At 39.9% G+C, this 15,367-nt stretch overlaps 1 pseudogene; it reads left to right on the top strand.

Moving 5' to 3' along the window:
* LOC116824389 (amine sulfotransferase-like) overlaps positions 1–15,117 on the top strand; it is a 25,497-nt pseudogene extending 10,380 nt beyond the window's left edge.
* Positions 15,118–15,367: the final 250 nt, after the last annotated feature.

Here is a 15,367-nt window from a genome sequence, read left to right as displayed (position 1 = left end):
CTGATCTACACTTTTCTTCAGGAATGTGCGTGGTTACATTCATTTGAGATGGAGATATGCATGCTGCAGTAGCTGCCAGGTCACCTGCACCCTGACTAACTGGAAGATCAGGCATCTCCTCACCACTCACATTCTCACTGGGGCATGAAGGCTCACCGTGAACTTTTGTGTCTATGTATCTCAGGAGAGCTCCTTCCTGCTTAGAAAAGCTTCCTGGACTTGCTTTCTTTTTCTGAATGCTGCCCCAGAGGGGCGTTTTCTTCTTTCACTCATGACTGCTGTTCTGTGCCAATTCTTTCTTTTTCTGAATGATGCCCCAGAGGGGCGTTTTCTTCTTTCACTCATGACTGCTGTTCTGTGCCAGCTATAGTGGCTTTCAACACTCAGTTGAAGGAGACAAATAAGCAGGCTGGTAGCAGGGCCTGAGTGAGGGAAGATATCAGCGTCTTAAGCGTCTAACTGGCTCCTACTGCTTCAGTTGACTGCCTGTTCTCCTGAAGTGGGTTCAAGGAAGCAGCAGGAAACAGGAAGCTCCCTGAGAAGCTGGTGTTAATCAGTCCAGGCTCCACAGAGGGCTAGAGAGGTACATAAGAGGCTCCTCCTCCTCTTTCTCCCTGCAGCTCCTGCTGCTTTCCATTATTCCCTCTCATCTTTTCTCCTGCCTGCCTGTTGTCTCTTGTGCCCTCCTTCCTCCAGCAGAGCACTCCACCATCTTTGTGCCATCTAGAGCAGAGAGAATACATATGCACCAGCAGCAGACACAATTTTCTACACTCTGGGTCCTAGTGACACCCCCACTCCCTACCCCAGTCTGGCTGCCTCAGTTCGCCTCATGCTAAGACCAGCCTGGTATCCAATGTGCTCCACTGGCACATATGTGGCATGATGTCACTGATTTACAAGTTAAGAATTTTATGAAATATAGTAGCCAAAAATAAAATTATCAAAGAAAACTTGAGAGGAAATAAACCTCCTCTCCCTCCCTCCTATTTTGCTGAACTTATGTTACTAGACAAGAGGGACTGGGAGAAATATATTAAACATGGAAATAGGAAAGAGAGAATCAGAAATAATATGATGAGGCCAACAGAATACCAGCCACAAAATTAATTGGAATGCAGCCTCATTACTCTGGTTGTGCACAAGGACTAAGTCATAGCTCATGGAACGCACTGGACTTTGTGGTGAGCTCCTTGAGTAGCTCTGAGTTTAAGTGCCCATTTACATGGATTCTGTGAAGTTAGAAAATTCATTAAAGCAATATTGGTGCCTGACAATACCAGACACGTGTACAAGTAAATAACTCAAAGACAATGTATTACACAGCACTTTTAACTGCAAAAGATATTCTGTTCTCATGCCAGTCCCTAAAAGTGCCATTTCTACACTGTCATTCAGTTTGCTGTTTTTGTTAATATATATTTTCCTATCAAAAGGAGATCTGTTTTGTTTATATTGTACTAAAATTGTTGTCCTGAGGATAGATAACACCAAAATAAAAATGATATAATGTTTTCTAACCTGCAGATTCTTGACATAGGAGTGAAACTGAGTTAACAATGGAGCATCAGAAGAATTTTTGTTCAAACATACAGGATTTTATTTCCTTCAGACCTTGTTACACCTGAATACATAGATTCACTGGAGGATTTTGAAATCAGAGACAGTGATGTATTTGTTGTTATTTATCCAAAATCAGGTAAGACTGATTGCTTGATTCTCTTTCGGAAAATCATATCTGACTTTTGTCTGAAACCTTAATTGACACACCCCCACCACCCCACCGCTTATTGACCACCTTTATGACCTATTTTGGTGGTAGCAGTTCAAAATCTTTTACCTGCCAACATTTTATTGGAAACATTATCTAAGTTTCATCCCTGTGTTTTAAGCAATGGCAGAAGGTTACCTCTAAGCGTTAATCTGCAAAGTATCAGGGGGTAGCCATGTTAGGTCTGTATTCACAAATACCAACAAGGAATCTGGTTGCACCCTAAAGACTAACAGATTTATTTGGACGTAAGCTTCTTTGTTATAATCTGCAAAATATATTTGAACTGGGCAAATATTGCCAAAAGCTGTTCACAAATATGTATTGTAATAAACCACGTGTAATTGTTTCTGTAGTAGCAAATTATTTTTATTCACCTTTGTGTAAATATTTGTCAGCAATATTTTGGAAATAGTAAGTTCATGGAAAGGGAAGGTAGTGTGAATGCTCAGACTAATGAATTTTCACACGAATACAAAACCTCAGACTGCACTGAGACAGCCATCTCTACTGCAAAAAAATAAAGGACTATCCTCATTGATCCCTAGTCCTGTCACGACTATTCAAGCTGAAATTGCCAATTCATGACTGCAGGTGATCATACATTTTTGATTCCAGAGTCGCAGTGATATATTTTCTTAAAACAAGAAAGCACTGCTTCCAGCCATATAGGTTTGAGAGACCTTTGCATGCGAAGTTTAATCTAGCAGAACCCAGCTCCTCTGTGAAAACTCAGAGAGAAGGACTCTTACCCATTGTATACTAAAAACATTGTAACACAGTTTTTGACACGACCATTCTGGTACACTAAAGAACCTTGGCAACTTCTTAATAGAGAATTCCTTGTATCGCTGGAGATGTCATGGTAACATGCACAGAAAGACGATCAACGTGGCCTCTCCAAGAGGCCTGAAGTAGCACTGGTGCTCTTCGACTGCAGAGGTGAATAGGGTTACTTAAAAACTCTCAGAGCAACAGATAACAGGGTGCTTGGATAGGGCCAGTCATGCGCAGCATGAGGCTAATAAGAGGGAGAAAAGTAGTCGTAGTAATTAGAGTAATTAGTAATAGTCTGTAGAATTAGTAACAGCAAATGTAAAAAATCGAGCCGGGGTAATAGGACCGTCTATAATGTTTTAAAAAATTTTGAAAATGAGGACAATCTCGTGTCACCCATGAATATATCACCGATTTCCATGGGGAACTGAATACTCTAGGTACAAATATCTGAAGTAATTATTATTCGACCAGCACATAGATAGATTATGGGTTTTTAAAACTAAAATGTTACAAAAATATAATGCGTGTTTGATCCCGGATCGACTCTGCTATTAATGACCTCCCCTGTTAGAGCCCGCAATTTTAGACTTGCATTTATAAGTGAAATGAGACATCAGTTTTGAAAGAGATTGTGATTATGGCATCATTATTACATGACATTTACAAATAAAGTATTAGCAATCAAAGCTGTTTCAATATAAGGCGTTTCTTCTCGCCCAGGACTATGTGGTACTTCAGAAATATTTTGAATGGTTGATTATCATGAAGGCCATCGAGATTGAAACAGAAAATATGGAAATAATAGACAGAGTCCCATGGCTGGAATATAACATAGTAATATGGAGTATGTCCATCATGACCATCAACCTCGTCCTTGTCCATCACTTCGTCTCTTTGCTACTCACCTGCCGTACTATTTAGTTCCAAGAGATCTGAAGAACAGGAGAGCAAAAGTAGGTGATACTATTTTTACTATTTAATTAACATTACCCAGGAAAACTGGTAGCTTTCACCAATAAATCAGTCTAAATCCTCAGGGCCAGACTGTCTGTCCTCCCCACAACAACCCTTCCAAAAGCAAATCTCCTCTGCGTGGGGATGGGGCTCACTTCCTCCATTCCATGTCCCTAGACCCAGCCAAAGAGGGGAAAACAAGTTCAATCAAGACCTCAGGACTTCAGTGTCCAGTTTCAGGGGAGTTCCCATTTTTCATGGAACTGCTGTGCTTGGTCTCTGGGCCAAGAAATGGAGCTGCTTCTGCCTCATCATGACAGCTCCCTCTAAAAGGGGTGTTAGTGATGGGTTATGATCACTGCAGTCTGCATGTTATATTGTAAATTACAGTGTTTTTGTCGTGGTGGTGTATGTAGCTATGTAACTGTAAGCTCTTATGTTATCCATGTTTTATGTCTCTTGCATCTTTAAACATCAGGAAACTTCTTGCTAAAGATAGGGGTGTGGACTGTGGCAGATGCAGCTCAGGAGGAAGGATCTCCAGGGTCAGGGATTCGCACTGAGCTGTCTTTCATGGAGATGGCTGGCCTGCCTTTGCTTTCCCTAATCTAAATGGATTAGTTATTCACACTGAAGGTGTGCAGTGCTGGCCTGTGAGAATTGCCTTGTGGGAGCGATGCCAATCTCTTACATTGCTACCTGGATCTCTCATGAAAGGTGGCATGTGCTGTGCGCCCACTTCCCAGGAGACTCCTTTCACAGTCACCCTTGCAGTTTCCTTATCTCTGTTGCAGTAACACCTATGATAAAATGGGCAGATGCATGGTACAGAGTTTGCACCACATGAGCTCCATCAGTGCAATCTCTCAATCCATAGGAACCTTCCTCTTCATTTGCTTTATAGCTCACCCAATTTCCCACGCAGAAAGAGTCCTTAAAGTTACAGGGACAGTAAAAGTAAATGGAACAACAACATCTCCTAAGCTGCACATAGCACAATTTTATCTACGAGATTAGAAAATCTTGTATTGCTTCTGTATATTTTACAGGGTTCATGTGAGTTTTCACAATGTTAAGACTATGTTGATGATGTAGGGAGTTTTTCTCTTCATGGCTTCTGGCTGGCTGTTCTTAGTGTGCACCACCATATGCATTAGCTGTCTGTGTGGTTTTCCTGAAATTCTCAGCTCCAAATTGTTGGAGAAATTGATTGAGGTGTGCAGCAATGCATGTTAGCATTACTTTTTAAACACTGTATCCATTACAATTCTCTAAAAATATCTCTAGCTGCAATTTTTTTTTGAAAGAGCAAGAAATTCATGCTTACTAGGATTCTAGTCGAATGATATGTTTTTCACTGAAATACTTTATCAATATACCAAACTACACACAAATAAATATCTGTTGCTGACTTAACTGTTTGTATTTAAAAGGAACTCAAAATCAAATCAATTTATTAAAGTTTAAATTCTTTTCAGATAGTACACCTGCAACTGCACTCCCTGTTAATTTTTGTGCGGTTTATTATCACATTTGCCATGATTTTTTAAATGTTTTTGCTCCTCTCTTGCTGTGTGAAAGACCCATATAAAAATTAGAAAAAACTTGAAAACCTGATTCTAAGTACTCATGTTCTTAACCTTATAACAGTAAGTAATCCCATTGAGGTCAATGGTACTATCACTTGTATACAGCACACATGTGCATGAGGGTCTTTAGAATTAAGGAAGTGCAATAGGGCCATTGAATGTACAGAAAATGCTGGCAAAGACACACAAAAAATCTCATTCATTTAAATCAGGATAAACTATTTACTAAAGTACTTATTCTAACCCTTTTCAGATATAATGATTTCAGCATTACTTTCATCAGTAGCAATTTTATAAAACCATCAATTTTTAGGTTAATTATGTCCCTTTAATATAACTGAGACTGTCACTCTTTTTACCTTGCAGGTTATTTATGTAGCCAGAAACCCAAAGGATGTTGTGGTTTCCTATTTTCATTTTTCCAACCTTTTACTCAAACTTGAGACAATACCAGATATTAATTTTCTGGAGAGGTTTCTAGCTGGGAAAGGTAAGGTTTCATTTACTGCTAAAAGGCTAAGCCCTGCTCACTGACCACAGCCTGAATAAACTAGTGAGTGGGTAAATTATGTAGAAGATGGAGCTGGTCAAAATCCTGGCCCCCACCTCACCATCTGGGGTCTAAGGATGCAGTGAATGCAGTATCATTCACAGCTCACAATAGAGATATTCTGCAAAGATAGTCCGTGGAGCTGCATAAGCACATGCATTGCACCAATAAAGTGCATGTTGTCTCGTGTATCTCAATTGGTTCTTCACTCTGAAACCTAACCATGAAGATTTCAATACATTTCAACTCCACTTAGGTGCTCAGATAACACAGGTGAGGAGATAAGGTTGAGCGCTATGCAGAGAACACACAGAAGTAGTTTTCTGGTTTAGTAGTTTTCCACAACTGTTACACCTATCCTGCAATCCAAAACCACTATTTATACCATCCAAAGAGCCAAAAGACTCAGCTGTAACCTACCTAGTTCCTGAATTCTCTCAATACCTCTGACAATGCAACATTCTCACTAAGGCAGTTTATGGAACACTGAAAATTTAAGTACATAGTAAAATAAATTCTACACATTCTTCTGTTATGGTAATTAGAGTGACTCTCTCATCTGCATAGGATCTTTTGGGCCTGAATCCAGCCTCTTCTTCCCTAAGCTTTGAATCCCCTGCCTCTTTTGTCCTGTGTAGAACCACACTACAGACGATTTTCCTTACAACAGAGAGTAGTGTCACTCCTCTCCAGTTATTGCTGTCAGTGAGATCACCCTTTTTAGGTACTCTGCCAACGATTCCATGTTTTCACTTGTCAGGAAGGGTCTCTTCTCCATAGAACTTGGAACAGTTCTGTCAGTTTTATTAGGGATTGTGGGGTCAAGCTCTTTAAGCTTTTCTGCTGTGATTTGATCATCTCCTGCCATTTGGTTGTTTTTCTGCTTCTTAATTGCAGCCTGTATTGCTGACATCTCTGTTGCATCAGTGTTAATGCCAAGTAGATAATGTTCACGTTTCATCAATATCTGGTGTTGAGCTGGGGCTGACTCTGTTGAGGACTTGTCTGAAATGCTCTGCCCATCTATAATTCTGTTACACCTCAGTTGTAAGCCTTTTTTCATCTTGGCTTTTTATTGGCCCATTTCTTGTTTGAAATATTCACACTTTTCACTGCTTTGTCTGCTCTCTTCTACTTTTCCTTTGCTTTTTCCAATATTTCGTTTGTCTTAGCATTCAGGAGTTTTCCTTTCAGTGCTTTCCTTTCCTTACTGAGATGCAAGGTCTCTTGGCTTATCCAATACTTGCTCTGTGTGTGCTGATACCAGGCTGTGACTGCTGCAGCTTGAATCATGTTGTCTCAGAGGACAGTGCATTTTTCTTCAAGTCCAATCTCTATCTCACTTGCCTCTGTCTGCACCCTAGATCTGTTCCATAGTTCATGCTGGAATTTCTCAGAGAACACTTTTGTTTTCAGTTTTATATTATTGATTTCTTTGCCACGTTCTGTTTAAAGTTGGTCTCTCTCAGTTTTAATTTCAGTTTGGCAATGCAAAGATTTTGGTTGCTCCTGTCATCTGGGGCTTGATGTGCCCTTGCACCTTGGACGGATGACCTGAATCTCAAACTGATGCCGATGCAATGGATTTCTTCTTTTCTTTTGCCGTCTGTCAAATTCCATGGTTCTTTGTGTATGTCTCTAGAAGGGACCAGGGTGCTTGTAAGAACTAAGTCAGACAACTAGCACAATTCACTGAATTCCAGGTTTCCTTCATCACTGATATCATTGACAGCCTGCATAGACATGTATTGTGGAATATTCTTCAGTCCTGTGAAATTCCAACTAAACCCTTCAACACCATCCCGGCCATGGTTGCTCTACAAGAGTGGACAACCTGACAAGAGAGTGGTTCATTGTCGACACATGTGAAACAGGGCTGCATTTTATTTTTGCTGTTCTTTGGCATTTCCATAGACAAGATAATGAAGAAGTGTATTAGTAACACAAAAACTGGTACTGAGATGGCAAAGCCTAGAAGGCTTAGACTGAGAAACTACTGGAAAATACCCTGGAAAAGCCACAAAGAAAGAAAGACAACCTGGCAAAATCTGCCGGTCAAACAGGGCTCAGAATCAGTTACAGAGAACCCTGAGACTCAGATGTCAAGCAGTAACTTCATATTAGAAAGCAAAAACATCAAGAAACTGGAATAATCCATCTACTTGGGCAGTACTATTCTAGACATCAGGAACATCAAGAATAAGGTGACATCAAGGTTAAGAAAAGGATCCACCTCATTCACTAAACTCAGTAAAACATGGACATCAAAGATATACAGCACCAAAGCAAAACTGAGAATTTTCAATTCAAACGTCTCAGTGCTAACATATGGCTTTGATAGCTAAAGATCTACTAAAATGTTAAACATAAAATTAGATGCCTTCAAAAATAAGTGCCTATAAAGATTCTGGACATTGGATGGAGAGATGTCATCATCAATAAATATATCGTAGAAATCACCAGGCAGCAGCTTATTTCCACTAGAATTAGAAGGAAGTATTGGGCATACATGGGGCATGCACTTCAGATGCCAACACACAGAGTCCCACATGAAGCTGTCAAATTGAAACCAACTGGGTTAGGAAATGATGGTGCCCAAAAGGCCTTAAAAAGAATCCTTCACAGGGAGGTCAGAATAACTGATCATAACACCATCGAGTAGTTGGAAGTAGTATCAAATGACAGAGAGGAATGGAAGAGATTAGTTTCACCCTGAGGATCAACATTGACATGATTATTTTGCCCCTATATTTGGCCCTGGTGTCCAGTTCTGGTGCCCAAAATTAAAGAAGGATGCAGAGAAATTGGAGAGGGGTCAGAGAAGAGCCGTGACAATGATTAAAGGAATAGAAAATGCTCCCTTTAGCAATAACTCAAAGAGCGCAATCTGTTTATTTTAACAAAGAGAATTTTAAGGGATGACTTGATTACAGTCTGTAAGTACTGTGATCGACCCAGGCCGGTTGGGAACAGCAGAGTAGTAGAAGGGAGATATACTGGCCACTGGATAAGCAGTTTTCTATTCCCTGAGTGACCAGAGCAGAGGCTTCTCCAGGCTAATGAGAACACCTGACTCCAATTAACCTGCTAAGAGTCAGGTGAGGCTGTTAAGCACCTGACTCTAATTAAGGCCCCTCTGATGCTATAAAAGGGCTCACTCCAGTCAGGCCAAAGGGAAGCCAGGGAACCAGAGGAGAGGAAGTGCATGCGAGGAACTGGGAGCAAGAGGTGTGCAAGAAGCCGAGAGTGAGTAGGTGTAGTGCTGGAGGACTGAGAAGTACAAGCGTTATCAGAAGGAAGGTCTGGTGGTGAGGACAAAGAAGGTGTTGGGAGGAGGCCATGGGGAAGTAGCCCAGGGAGTTGTAGCTGTCATGCAGCTGTACCAGGAGGCACTCAAGACAGCTGCAGTCCACAGGGCCCTGGACTGGAACCCGGAGTAGAGGGTAGGCTTGGGTTCCCACCAAGCCTCCCAACGCCTGATCAAACACAGGAGGAATTGACCTCGACTGTGGCTTCTACCAGAAGGGAAAGTCTCTGGGCTGTTTTCCGACCCACAGGGTAAATCTGTGAGGCAAGCAAATCTGCCAATAAGTGCAGGACCCACCAAGGTAGAGGAGGAACTTTGTCACAGTACCTATGATGGGGAACAATCCAGCAGAGAAAGGTATAATACAATTCAATGGCTGGTAGTTGAAGCTAGACAAATTTAGACTGGAAATAAGGCATAAGTGTTTAACTGTGAGAGTAATTAACCACTGTAACAATTTATGAAGGGTCATGGTAGATTCTCAATCGATGACAATTTTTAAATCAAGATTGGATGTTATTCTAAAAGATATGCTTAGGAGTTATTTGAGGGAAGTTTTATGGCCTGCCTTATACAGGAAATCAGACTAGATGACAAAAATGGTCCCTTCTGACAAGAGAATCTATTAATCTATCAATTTAATTCTACGTTTGTGATCACTAATCCATCAAAAGCAATGGAAAATATTATCTATAAGTAAATAATCCAGGACATAAAAGTGCAAATATGTTGTGCTGGGTGCAAGTACCATTTTATGGTGCCAGTGGATTCTAGAGGTAACAGTACAATGTGAATTAGTTATCACGTAATGGTCTGTCTGTCTGTTTGTGGAAAAAACAAAACTTGTCCTCAGATCCCTAGATTAGAAGATGGACTTGGCTTGGCCTTTATCTCATGTTTAAAGTGAAAGATAACCCAGGATAAGGCTGTGAATAAAAGCAGGAACTGGAATAAAGTCTCTGTGAGCCCAAATACCATCCCAACAGCAGAGGGAAGAGAAGCTGAAAAAAGGAAGTCTGCTCCATTGATTCTGCAACTGTGCTTGTGAGAGCATTAGGATGCAAAAATGTCAATAACTGAATGGTTTTTCGGTTTGAGATCCTTAACTTTTATTTCTAACATTTTTCTCCTTAATAAGTACTGGCTGGCTCCTGACTGGATCACATCAGAGGCTGGTCCACCCACAGGGATGACTTCAATATTCTCTTCCTTACCTATGAGGAGATGAAGAAGGTGAGACCAGTCAATCACTTTATATCTGAAAAAAACAGTAAATAAAATGCCTCAATTTTTCAGTCTAATTTTTCCACCCTTACTCACACTGAGCTGTTCTTTACTCTGTGAAGAGTCGCATTGATTTCACAGAGTAAGGAACATTGCTCTCATTGATTTCAATGTGAGTTCTTGAAAAAGTACTTCTCAGTGTGAGTAAGGGTGGAAGAATCAGAACTGTGGGGTGAGATGTTCAGAAGCACCAAAGTAAGTTAGCTGCTTAACTCCCATTGACATTCAATAGCACATAGGAGCCTAATTCACTTAGTCACAAAAGGTGCCATTTGCTTCCTAGTGAAGAATATCTGCTTGATGTGAGTACAGTTAGAAAAGATGATAATCTTGCTTTACTTCATTTCTTTTCCTGAATAGCAGGATGGCAGCTACACAACTCATCCCACGAGGCATCCTAAAGGGAAAGGAGAAGTTTTGTTACATTTTAGAACTTCTCAAACTGCTTTTAGAACTGAAGATCTCCTTGTAATTTTTTGTGAAAAATGATATTTTATTGCACTGTCTATTCAAAACTAGGTTTTTAGTAAATAAAATATATCAATAACTGTTAGAGAGCTTATTCCTTTACTCTCCCACTTCCCTGGTCCTTCTTGCATGAACAGAGAGCAACAATATCCGAAGTTCAAAGGTGCAAACAATTTGATGTTTATTGGGGGGAACTTCCAGCAAACTTAAATCCAAGTTCCTTTTTCCTTTTTTTTCAAATCCCAATTTACTTCCTGTTTGCCCCTAATTTATATAGTAATGTTCTTAGCTATACCTTAACCAATCTACTAAATTTTACCTAACCAATCCTAACATACTTTAACATGATTAGCTAACCAATTACATCCCACCACTTTAGTTTACACCAGCAAAATTAATTATACAGCAGACAGAAACAATCACAGAACCAGATAGAGACCATGCAAATAAACATAGCAAAGTGGGAACTATAATGACAAAACAATACAGAAGTGAGGATTTTACAATCACATCTGTACAGACATAAGGGTTTTCCAGATGTGTTTATTGATAAGTGAGTTCTTACCAGACAGAAATCTAACTAAAATTTCTTTTACATTTTCTAGGTTCTTTCCTTTCTTTGGGGGTGATGGATTGGATCACCTTCCTAACAGCCCCAGATTGCCTTATTTCAGTACGACTAATTTGGAATGTGAGGATGTGACCACACACTTTCCAGCTTATGGCTGCCTCTTAGCCAAAGGCATTGGCCTAAGAACAGGGCCTCAGACTGTCACAGTGAGAGAAGGCCCTTACACAGATTCTTTTATACTTCTATAACTAGCTGATGATAAACATATACCTTAATTCTTAAAGTATAGGCCTTTACAGACAGGCTTGAATATCTATATCCTAACACTCCACTCCTTTTTTTCTTTTGGGATTTTTCTGCCCAGGTATTTCTGGAAAAGCACAGAACATATGGCGACACACTTTTTGATAGGGCCAGGCATTAAGATGGAAGGTGTTGATGCTTTCTTTGTTTTACTGCCCCTTATGCAGTACCATGTTCTGCACCATTTTTTGTACAGCTATATCACACCTATTTTAGTTAGCGTTTTAGACTTTTAGGTTGGGTTCGGGCTGTTTAGTACACTGAGGGGGAGGGTTTACTACATTACTTATAGGTTATAATAAGTGGCTGTTTGCTAGGGGGTTGTATCCCCCTTGATTGTTTTTATATGCAACACACACAAATACAGTTAACAATACACCAGCTGCTATGATAATTTACAGCAACATTGAAAGTTCTGACCACTGCAGTATGGTCTAACATTTTGGCCACCACCAAAAACACTGCTTTTTCTTTTTTGATAGAGTTAAAATTTTGTCAGTGCCATTTTGTAGTGTGTATTGTAAGTGTGTCCAACTGTTGGCACTTATAGCACATTGCTTTTATAATTTTTCTGTACTTATGTTTATATTGTGTGTTTGTTGAATATTTACAGTGAAATTTCCTATCGTTTAAACCAATTTAACTACTTGGTACAGCATGGGGTAGTAGGTGCTGATTTGATTGTTTACAACGATGTACGTTTACTGATTCATTGGTGCACCATAGTTTAGGTGGCAGCGTATAGAAGTTTTAATTTGATTATATACTGAAAGGATTTTGCCTTCTACTGTTATATTACAGGATGGCATACATTCCCAACAGAATACATCGTACCCGATATACATTACCCTTAAATGCCCCCTCTTTGCAATAGGCCATTTATTTTGCTTCTTCATAGTTAGAGGGGGGCATATATAATATTTTATATACAACTGCTTAATGTGATGACAGTTTAAATTACCCCATTCCACCTTCCCCCCGGCCTTTTTCCTAGTGGCTCCCAATGCGCTCCTCCTTTTCTAGTTACTTCCATAGGGGTTAAGGGGACCGCCTTATTTGCATTTTCTTTCCATGGTATTATAGGAACAATTACTCAAGAACTTTTTTTTACAGTGGGAGATGTTTTTTTAGGTAGATGGGTATGTTTTTGCAATTGTGGATAAATATGGGCTAGCCTTTTGATTTAATACTGAAGGCCATTGTTTTAACCAAGCTTTTTTATAATATTTATTAACATTACTGAGCGTTTTGAATACCTACACACATTTTTTCCCATGTTAGTTTTTTGAAACCATTTCCCACCCATGTTACCAGGTCCCCTGCCCAATGTGTTAACTGGAAGTTTACCTTTACTGCTGTTCTTCATCCTGTGGAACTGAATAGTTGCTGTACCATTAATTTATTTATTTGTTGTTGAAATTTTACATTTTGGCTTACTAATTGTTTGGTTACCCATGTATTCCCCAGATTTTATGTACCCAACATAGTTTTACGCTGCCCACAATTCTCTTTTTATTCAAAACCAGGTTTTTAGTAAATATATTTTAATAACTGTTTTGATGTTTTCACTAAAGATACCTATGTGAAATCTTTGAAAAGTACAGAACTCTTTAAAATTCCAATTGTTTTTAGAAACTAGTTTTTCACTTTTCTACCAGCTCAGCTAGCTTTTGACTCCTTAACAACTTCACCTAGCTTAGCAGAAGTCAGGTTTAGACTACTTTCAGTGTCCATACATGGTTTGTTCTGGTTCAGCTAAATCCATTTTAAACTGATTTTAGTCACACTTTTTAAACGAGCTCTGGAGTATCTGAGTGCACCTCTTAGCTAAATAGGTAGCGATGCAGCAGCATCCTCTTAGCTCACTTCAGCAGGAAGCATGTTGATACTAGCAGAAAGGCTCATTAACAAAGCGAGGAAAGACCTTTCCCATTAAGAGGTCCAACTCCTGATATATATATTCATAGATTCCAACGCCAGAAGGGACCATTGTGATCATCTTGTCTGACCTCCTGTATAACACTGACCGCAGAACTTCCCCAAAATAATTTCTAGAGCAGATCTTTTAGCAAAATATCCTATCTTGATTTATAAAAGCAGCAAAGAATCCTGTGGCACCTTATAGACTAACAGACGTTTTGAAGCATGAGCATGCATCCGACGAAGTGGGTATTCACCCATAGAAGCTCATGGTCCAAAACGTCTGTTAGTCTATAAGGTGCCACAGGATTCTTTGCTGCTTTTACAGATCCATACTAACACGGCTACCCCTCTGAATCTTGATTTAAAAATTGACAGTGATGGAGTATACACCATGATCCCCTGGCATATTGTTCCAACGGTTAATTACCCTCACTGTTAAAAATGTAAGCCTTATTTCCAGGCTGAATTTGTTTAGCTTCAACTTCCAGCCCTTGGATTGTGTTATATTTTTCTTTGCTAGACTGAGGAGCCCATTAATAAATATTTGTTCCCCATGTAGGTAATTATAGACTGTAATCAAGTAACTTCTTAATGTTCTCTTTGTTAAATTAAATAAGAACATAAGAACAGCCATACTGGGTCAGACCAAAGGTCCATCTAGCCCAGTGTCCTGTCTTCCGACAGTGGTGAATGCCAGCTGTCCCAGAGGAAATGAACAGAACAGGTAATCATCAAGTGATCCATTCCCAGCTTCTGGCAAACAGAGGCTTCAGACACCATCCCTGCCCATCCTGATTAATAGCCATTGATACACTGAGCTCTTTGAGTCTGTCACTGTAAGGCATGTTTTCTAATGCTTTAATCATTCTTGTGACTATTCACTGAACCCTCTTCAGTTTATCAACATCCTTCTTGAATTGTGGACTCCAGAAAAGGACACAACAGGGGTCCTTCTGCTTCCAAAATAGGTTGCCACAGACAGACCAAAATACAGTTAGCCAGAAAATTATGACAACCTTTGTCTTAAATGGTGCTAGCAATTGTAATCACAGTCACAGAAATGAGCCTCTCTCTCCTGATTAGGCCATGAGGATGAGTTGGCTAATGATGAAGGAATTTGCAGTGGCTTAACTTGCTACTCACCCGTCAGTTTTTAATGCAGCTATAGCCTCTTACAGTGAATTTAAACCTAGCTTATGAAGTAGTGTAGTAAGACTTAAGGTCCCAAATAAGAAGTCACCTTTATTCTTTAATGCTATATCCCTGTGCTCAGTTTCCCTTTATTTAAGTATCCCATTATCTTTCACTATCATTTATTTATTTAGTTCTTTTATTTTTCTAATTCAGGAAACTGTTACTTTGAAATAATGTTCATTTCAGGATCTCAGAGGCGCTGTGCTGGAAATCTGCAAATTCTTAGGAAAGCAGCTAAATGAAAAAGAGCTGGACATTGTTGTGGAAAAGGCTACATTTGATCAAATGAAAACTGATCCCAGGACAAACTACGAGTCCACACTAGGCAATCTCCTGGAACAAGGCAAAAGACATTTTCTTCGCAAAGATAAGGCAGAAGCAGCCAAAGCTAATAAATATTTAATCCTGCAGATCCTGGCATAGGATGTGTTGAAGCTAGCTGCCTAGGACTTCCAATCACATGTAGGCTCCGGGTTTGGGTGAGTCATGAGCTGGATCTGAACTTTTAATTCATCAGACAGGCCTGACACCCTTCGATCCGGTCCTGTTCCCCGGGACCTGGGTTGGTCCAGTTCTGTTCACCTGGACCTGGTTGTTCCCTGGGGAGAGTCACTGGGTATGGCTCGGTAGGCCTCAGACCAGTTCCTGTCGGTCTGTAGGTTTGATCTGGCCG

The sequence above is a fragment of the Chelonoidis abingdonii genome, chromosome 3 (assembly GCF_003597395.2).
Source record: "Chelonoidis abingdonii isolate Lonesome George chromosome 3, CheloAbing_2.0, whole genome shotgun sequence".
Classification (NCBI taxonomy): domain Eukaryota; kingdom Metazoa; phylum Chordata; order Testudines; family Testudinidae; genus Chelonoidis; species Chelonoidis abingdonii.
The sequence above is the reverse complement of the archived record's forward strand: the minus strand, read 5'-3'. Positions and strand labels throughout refer to the sequence as shown.